The sequence below is a fragment of the Quercus lobata genome, chromosome 2 (assembly GCF_001633185.2).
Source record: "Quercus lobata isolate SW786 chromosome 2, ValleyOak3.0 Primary Assembly, whole genome shotgun sequence".
Taxonomy (NCBI): domain Eukaryota; kingdom Viridiplantae; phylum Streptophyta; class Magnoliopsida; order Fagales; family Fagaceae; genus Quercus; species Quercus lobata.
The window spans coordinates 22662261-22671631 of NC_044905.1; the positions used below are offsets into that span (position 1 = coordinate 22662261).

The following is a 9371-nucleotide window of genomic DNA, read 5'->3' on the forward strand; positions in this document are numbered from 1 at the left end:
TGAGTACTTCCCCCTTCATGACATTGGAATATTCCCTAGATGAGCGCCACGGTGATTGCTTCTTGGAGATGGCAGATGGATTGACGTTTAAATGGTGGCAAATGAAATCTGGATCTACCCTGGGGGTGTCGTAGGTGCTCCATGCAAATACATCAATATTCTTCCTAAGAAAATCTATCAGCTGCTACCTCTCCCAATGAGACAGCTGAGCTCCGACCTGAAAGAACTTCTCCTCATCATTGCCAATAACATTTTTCTCCATTTGCTCGCACTTAGCCCCTTCTGCCACTGCCCCAGTAGACAACACTAGCACCCTTGATTGCTATAAATCTTGCTCGGCTGACATCGAAGGTTCACCTCCAGCCTGATGTCTAATTACGGCCACCAAGCATTGCCTGGCCACAGACTGGCTTCCGACTAGCTCCTCGACTCGATCCCACGACGGGTACTTCACTTTGAAGTGAAGAGTGGAAGACACAACTCCCAGGGCGTGAAGCCAAGGTCTTGCCACAATAGTAGTGTAGGAGGAGTAGGCATTCACTACAATGAAATTCACTTCCATGACTTCTAACCCTACTTGAACAGGCAGTCTAATTTGGCCCATTGGGATGACAATCTTCCCATCAAACCATATCAAAGGGGAGTCATAGCAGGTTAGGTCATTGGGCCTCAACTTTAGTCCCCTAAATAGGTCAGGATATATGATCTCTACACCGCTACCCTGATCTACCAACACCCTTTTCATGTCATACCCTCCTATCTTGAGAGTAACCACCAGGGCATCATCGTGTGGTTGTAAGGTTCCAACTTTGTCCTCATCGAAGAAGCACAAAGCTGGTCAGACCTCCACTTTACTCCTCTTCGAATCAGGGGGTAAGTCTCCAATAAATGGCTGAGCTATTGACAGCACCCTAGATGGCTGAGAACCAGTTCTCTTCGGAGCAATAAGGATGACACTAATTGTACCTAAAGGTGGTCTTATAAAAGCGCCTCTCTGAGCCCTCGATCCTGCTTGACTACCCTGTCCATTGGGCTGATACAGGAATTGCTTTAACTTCCTAATTTTAACCAACTGCTCCAAATGACTCCACAACACCTTGCAATCTTTAGTGGTGTACCCTCGCTCCTAGTGGAATTGGCAATGAAGACTTTGGCTTCGTGGGGGCTCCTCCCATCTTGTTCAGCCACTGAAAATACGACTCGTTCTTAATCTTTTCCAAGATTTGGTGTACTGGCTCTTAGAACACAGTACTAACTACCTGAGTAGTAGTAGACACAGAATGCCCCGTAAAGTCTCTCCGAGGTCGGTTGTTATTGTACCTATCCATCCTGAAGTCCCTTATATCCTAAGGACCACTTTAGCTTTTCCCTTTTCCTGTTGCTAGTCCTCCTCAACCCGCTTATACTCATCAATACGGTCTATGAGCTGACGCACATTCCTAACTGGTTTCCTAGTCAAAGACTTTCTTATCATGCTCGGTGTGCAAGCCAACCTTGAAGGTCCTTATAGCCACGTCATTGAAGTTCCCATCTATCTCGTTGAACATCTCCCATTACCTATCAAAGTACATTTTCAAGGTCTCTCCCTTTCGCATGGTCATGGACAGTAGGGAATCTAAGAACCGAGGAACCCTACTGTAAGTCACAAAACGAGCCCTAAAGGCCCTACTAAGCTCCTTGAAGGAGCTAATAGAACCTTCTTTCAAACCGTCGAATCATCTCATTGCCATAGGCCCTAAACTAGATGGGAACACTTTGCACATCAAGGCTTCATTCCAGGAGTGAACGACCATTCTCTGGTTGAAATGGTTGACATGCTCCACAGGGTTTGTTCTGCCATTATACATGCTCAAGATTAAGGAACTAATCCTAGCGTTGGGAACCAATAGACTCCTCCCAGTCTTGCCCTGATCCTACCATGGTTGGACTTTGAACTCACTAAAGCTCAAGCTTTCCCACAGATGGCGCCAATTGTAAGGGTGTGGTTTTGGTTCCTGAGCCCAAAAGGTAGAAGGATTCAGGCTCAAAGAGCCCAACACAATAAATTTTAGAGAGTGGGCTTAAAAACTAGGCCTTAATGGATCAAACAATGTGTACAATTGATCAAAGATATTTAGAAAGCAAAGAAAGACAAGTTTAAAGCAAGGAAATCCTTCCTCGACGAAGTTCGAGGAGAATGATTCTTGAATTTATTTATTTTGGATTTGGATACAATTTCAGTTCTTGTTGCTACAGTGTGTTCTCTACAGATTTTTCGATCCCCTCTCCCTGGAGGGTCTCTTACATTATATAAACTCCCTTTAAATGATCTTGGCCCTCCATTTATTGATTGTCCAGGCCACTACTTGAGTGTTTGTCCTATCAAATACCTTCCCAAACTCTTTGTGAGTTGGGGCAACCAAAACAGTACTGTTTAGGGGTCTTTTCCACATAAATGCAGTTAGGAGGTTTGGTGGGATGCATTAAATGTGGTGGTAGCCATCATCCCTTCAGTCATGTCAGGGCTAACCCCCTTCTTGAAACTCTTTCTCTATAGTATGACCTCCTCTAGTAACGTGCCATTGACGTGGCCCTACTGTTCGAGCATGTGACCTCCTTGGCGTGATAATGGACTCCTCGGCCATGGGTATGACACGTGGCACAAGTACCTTATTCAAATTCTAATGCCCCACAATAGTCATTTACAGTAATCAAATAATATTATTTTAAACTAAAAGATTATTTAATAAAGGACATTTTTAATTCTTTACAATGCATTAAATAAACTTATAGATCATAAAAATATCATTATAAATTAATAGTAACTGATAACGCACCTAGACTTTAATATGTTCAATGTAGAGCTCTTAATCTAACTTCAAAATAAATTCTACAAAATAGGAATATAATTGTAAGGACACGATTCTTTAGCGGCCCAATAAGGATGTTGGGCTCGCGCATGAAAGATCCCTCACAATATGATTTGTAGAGAGTGGACTTGAAAAACTAGCCGTTGGTCACGGGCCGATGCTCCGGTCTTGATTTTAGAGGAATTCATATAGCAAGAGGAGTTGGGTTTGAATATTTAAGCTCTGCAGGGTCGCATCCTATGGGGTTGGACTCCTCGGACTTGATCTGAGGGTCATTAAGGTCTTACCCCGGTTACCCGACAGTGGGTTTTTCTGTGATGTGTAGGTGTTCTCCTGATATTTTCCCCCATGGAGTCTTTGTTTTTGGAGATGGAATGGGGCCTCCTCTTAGATTTACTTACTTTCTTCTTTTATACTCGTCTGCGTTAACTGTCCTTCGTCCACGTGTAGGGTCAACCTTTACAAGACTGATATTTGTCCCATCAGTCTAATCCCAGAATTGTTGGGGATGATTGATAAGGCTGAAGAATACGGCTCTGCTAGGTGCAGAGTCTTATCTGGGAAGGGTCATAAGGGTAACTTTCCCAAGATATTTTAGGTCTCTTTTCAAGTTTATTCCTATACCAGTTTTACCCCTTTATTCCGGTGGGATTTTGGATCTGCCGAGGACTGAACTGTCCTCGGCTGTATTCCAAAACAGTCTTGTGCTCTATGTTATCGGGCTTGGGCCATAGCTCTCTTCGGCTTGGGCCATAGCTCTCCTCGGCTTGGGCCTTCGGACTCTCCACGAGCAAATGGGCCTGGCCCATAGATTATTGGGCCCCACAATAATCTTTTTTAATCAAATTAAGAAAATAGAAAAACTATTAAATTCATGAGAACCTCCTAATATCATAGAATAAAGTGAACAAATAACAATGCTATTTCCATTCAATGACATATATTTTGAGTATATCATGGTTTTAAAACATAGACCGTTCAAAAAATCGGAGAAGGAAAAAGTTCAATGTTTTTAAGGTCAGACTGAGATCCAACCAAGGTTGAATAGTGATGACATCATAATTAATTTAATAATTATTTAAAATATAATTAAATATAATTTCTGATATCTTCAAGTTGTATTGATGTTTAAAAATTTCTGATATCTAACACATGCAAAACGGGTTCCCTTGGCCTTAAAATAATTTTTAAATGTGTGAATAGTACCGTGTGACTCATTTTTAATAAAAAAATTACTAAAAAGTGAAATTTATGGGTCCGTAAACAATACATGATGTGTATTGTTCATAAAAAAAGTCAAACTTTTCGACTGAAGAAAAAAAAAAAAAAAAATCTGAAATCACATAAATGCAAAACGTGCGTTTGGGAAGCGCAAAACGCGCTACCCAAACGCACACCTAGCACGCACTCAATTGAAATTCTCGAAAATTGTAAAATTTTGACATTGTTGGGCCGTGGCCCACGTGAATTGAGATTTTTCCACTACTTTTGTCGCCGTTGGAGGTTACAATTTTTTTGTCCGAGTATATTACAAGTTTCAGTTACTTAGGATTACAAACGTGCTTAGCATTTTCTACTAGTACAAACGTGCTTAGCATTTTCTACTATTATTCTAAGCACGTTTGTGGTCTGAGGCCACTGTATTAGCGCAACAAGGACGACTTTGATCTGATGGCTGTTGAAAATTCTTGAGGTATACCAAGGCTTTGTGGGGCGAACATCATTGGTTGATGTTGGGGGCGGAACTGGGAAGTGCCTCAACATGGTCATTTCCAAGTACCCTTCCATTAAAGGCATTAATTTTGACTTGCCTCATGTGATACAAAGTGCACCATCTTATTCTGGTAAAATTCTTAATTTCTTTATAGTAGGATTAATTTACTTAATAATACTAGCTTGTAACCTCGTGCATATGCATGGATATACTTAAAAAATATACATTAAGATGTATAGTATAATTCGTACATATATAATTTAAACATTATTAATAGTCATTCTTATATTTTTTTTAACTCATTAAAAAATCTTGTAAGAATATTATTAAGTAGAAAATGTAAATTGACAATTTTTTTTTTTTTTTGTGTTCATTAATTCCTGACTATTTAGTTTTTGTACGCAATAACTCATTTGGATAGATATTTATGATGTGGTCCCACATTTGACTCCAAAATTAAGAAACAAAATTCTCTAAAAATAAATAATTTAGGACACATGGCGCAAAATTGGACTTTAATTGTAGAATCTAATTGGATTTTCTCTAACTTTTACCTATTTATATATATATATATATATATTTATATTTATATTACTAATAAATTTGTTTATAATTCATTAAACACCTACTTATTTAACATATAGTATCTTTGTTTGGTAGGCACTACTGTTAAGGCTCACCAACTAAAGAAATTGATAGTAGTGTACATTCAAAAATGTCTAACTCTTAGATACACAGTACATGTTTTAAACATCTTTAATTCACACTCATTTCCCGATATGAGATTAACTTATTGTTTTTTCTTTTGAGAATACTAAGTATTTTAACACACACAAACACATAGGGAGAGGGAAGAATGTTTTAAAGAAACTGACAATGGTGTATATATCTAAAATGGTCTAACTCTTAGATACACAACATAAGTTTTAAACCTGACAGTGGCGTATATCCAATTACTTAGTAAAAAAAAAAAAAAAAAAAAAAAAAAAAAAAAAAAAAGAGGCTCAGCAACTAGCATATGTTGAATTCTAATATACTGTTGAAGGGGAAAAAAAAGATAAAAAAAATTGATAGTGGTGTATATCTAAAAAAGCCTAACTCTTAGATACACAGAACATGCTTTAAACCTGACAGTGGTGTATATCCAAAAAGCCTAGCTTTTATCTCAAAATATCGTGTTTTTATCAAAATATCTCTCAAGATTTGATTCGACCATGCTCGTTTAATCCTTGTTTTTATCTCAAAATATCGTGTTTTTATCAAAATATTTCTCAGGATTTGATTTGGCCGTGCTCAATTAATCCTAATTTTTATCTCAAAATAGTGTTTTATCAAAATATCTCACTCAGAACTTGATTCGGTAGTGCTTGTTTATTTCTATTCTCGAAAATCACTCGATGTTGATCGCTGATTTTCATCTTTGTTCGAGGTTTGATTCAACTATGCTCGTTTTATCTCATGAGGGTTTGGTTCTCATTTAATCTGGGGTTTGAGTATTCAGCACTCTATGCGTCGTGCTTGCCTTTTGTGTGGAGTTGTGGTGTGCATTTGTGTTAGAACATATTTCCCTCTCCCTTCTGTGTGTGTGTGTGCGTTTGTTTCTCCAAAAAAAAAAAAAAAAGTTCATTGTGATAATGCATGAACTATCTCCACAAAAAAGAAGAGTGGGTGCAAAAAAACAAAGTCTCATAAATCGATAACAAACAAAAAAAGAATTACTCAAAAATTAAGAAACGTTTTTTTAGATAATTATAATATGCTACTAATCTCGCAACTTGAACCATTTCCTGCCTAGACTCCCAAGCACTTTGTGCATGGGAATGTGTCGATTCAACTACAAAACCTTTGGTAAGAATTAAGAAACTTAAGTGGATAAAAAAAGTTTTCTTAAAGGGTTAAGAAACCCAACATGCTAGTGGTGCCAAGTAAGGGATAGTAATTACTAAGAGTGAAATGGGTTTTAAAAAGTAAAAACTCATCAAATGATAACAAAAAAGTATTATTAGAGGGTTAAGAAATTTATTATGCTTGTGCAAAGGGAAAGTCATGGATGGATCTTGTGAAGGTTGAGATTATTGAGTGATTCTATTGATAAATAAAATTCTAATACTGCATTTGATAAGTGATGTTATATTATTTTACCTTTTAAATTTTATTTTATTCTAGTCATTTTATAAATTTATATTTTATATAGTGCCTTTTTTATTTGTAAATATTATTTTGAAAATAAATTTCTTGAAAAATAAGAATCAGGATATGAGAAATTTAAAAAGAAAAAAAAGAAAAAGAAAAATAGAAGAATGAATTGAATCTCAAAAGGATATCTTGAGAAATTCATTACTAGCAATAAATTGATTATAATTAAAAAAATCTAGGTGAAAATTTTGATGGTTTATATTTATTTCAAAAACTATAAGTTTTTGAAAAAGTTTTACAAATATTAGAAGAAAAAAAATCTAATTGATGAAGTGAATTATATAAAAAGATTAGATTAAATATTTTCCAAATGCAAGTATCAGTAACACAGTTTTATTGATAACTCTTGTTACAATTGTTTATACATATTGAAGCATTTTAAAATTAAAATTTATGAAATCCTACTTAAGATTAACTTTATTACAAGAAAACTTAAGTGAATTAATCATATAATCAATTGAAACGTAGATATTAGCAAGATTTGAATACAAAACTCTCTCTCTCTATATATATATATATATCACTTAAAATTATTGTCTTAGGCTTTTATCAAGCTGGTCCTGTTCACAAGGATTCTTCCTAAATGAAGAGCACAACTCATATTCTATGCAGGTATTGAGCACGTGGGAGGAGATATGTTTCACAATGTACCTAAAGGGGACGCAATTGTAATGAAGGTAGAATTTGGATATTGTGTTTCAAGTAGATGATGATAAAGAATTTTTGGGTAAATTTTTTCAAAAGTAATCATTTTTGTGTCTGCATTTTTTCACTTGTAGAATATACTCCATGACTGGAATGATGAAAACTGCAAGAAACTTTTGAGGACCTGCTATAAAGCACTACCAGATAATGGGAAGGTAGTTATTGTTGAACTACTCATGCCAGAAGCTACAGTGTCAAGTATGGCTTCTCAATATATCTCTCGTCTTGACGTTAGCATGTTGTTGAACCTTGAAGGCCAGGAGAGAACCGAGAAAGAATTTGAGGCTTTGTGCAAGGAATCCGGATTTTCAAACTTTCAAGTTGTTTTCTGTGCTTATGCTCTTTGGGCAGTCATGGAGTTCCATAAATAATTTTACCCTCTGTAGCTTTGCTGCACTTATTATGCTTTGTATTTTATCTCTACGAACTCCATCTCATGTAGTAGTTGGTACTTAGTGAATTTCATAAAAATACATATTAATGGCTATACATTCCATAGTTTTGTTGTGCTTATGCGCGGGTTGGTTGCAGAAGTTATCTTTATTTTCTTCAACTTATGTACTGTTAGTCGCTAACCCGTGTGATGTATGGAAAAACTATTGACTAAAAAAAAAAAAAAAAAAAATCCAACAATAAAAGAAGAATTTAAGTTATCACATATGCAATATTGTTGACAGTGCTAAATAGCCTTAAAAACTTTCATTTTGTTGCCTTAGTAAATGAAAAATATCAATTAAAAAATTTTAAATAAAAATTAGGATTCCAAACACCTAATATACTCAATTATCCAATAAATGTTGCAATGTTAAAATAACAATTTGTAATCAATTGCAAGACAAAAAATGTTTTTCATAATTTTTTGTATTTTTTTTTTTTTTTTTGCAATTTTAAGTAACTTTTTGTATCTTCTTCTTTTATTGCTTTGTAGTAGTCATTGAATAACTCATTTTGTTCTCCTTGAGTGCAGATGTTGGTGTGAGTTGTATGTTGCCTTCAACATCAATTTTTTTTAACTTTGTAGAATCACTATTCTGTTCACTTGATAAGTTGCTCTCACAATCATTTGTAGTACCGTTAATATAAGCCTGTGAATGTAATAAAATATAACATGTAGAAGTAAAATACCAAATTAATAATTTTGCTATAATAAATAAATACGTACTTTTGTCATTTTATCAAACTTAAATTGATTTGTTAGATTCTATAATAGAGTTTATAGTCATTTAGTTCTGATTAGAAAATAAATATTTTTCCATTCAAAATTTTCACTTGTATAGGTAGGTTGAGCTCTTCAAGAACTTACAAAAAGTAATATTTTTAAACAAAAAGATTATTTTATAGGCATTTACAATAATCAAATAATATTATTTTAAACCGAAAGATTATTTAATAAAGGACATTTTTAATTCTTACAATGCATTAAATAAACTTATAGATTATAAAAATATCATTATAAATTAATAGTAACTGATAACGCACCTAGACTTTAATATGTTCAATATAGACCTCTTAATCTAACTTCAAAATAAATTCTACAAAATAGGAATATAATTTTTAATTAAGAAAAAAAGAAAAACTATTAAATTCATGAGAACCTCCTAATATCATAGAATAAAGTGAACAAAAAACAATGCTATTTCCATTCAATGATACATATTTCGAGTATATCATGATTTTAAAACCTAGCCTGTTCAAAGAACTAGAGAAGAAAAAAGTTCAATATTTTTAAAGTCAGACTGAGGTCCAACCAAGGTTGAATAGTGATGACATCATAATTAATTTAATAGTTATTTAAAATATAATTAAATATATTAAATTAGTATAAATAAAAAATTGACTAAAATAATTCAAATAAATATAATTTCCATCTTTAAAATTTATTTTTTATATCACAACTTTCATTATAG

At 34.4% G+C, this 9371-nt stretch overlaps 1 pseudogene; it reads left to right on the forward strand.

Annotated features, from left to right (window-relative positions):
* The first annotated feature begins 743 nt into the window (after positions 1 to 743).
* On the forward strand, positions 744 to 7941 carry LOC115961293 (annotated as a pseudogene).
* Positions 7942 to 9371: the final 1430 nt, after the last annotated feature.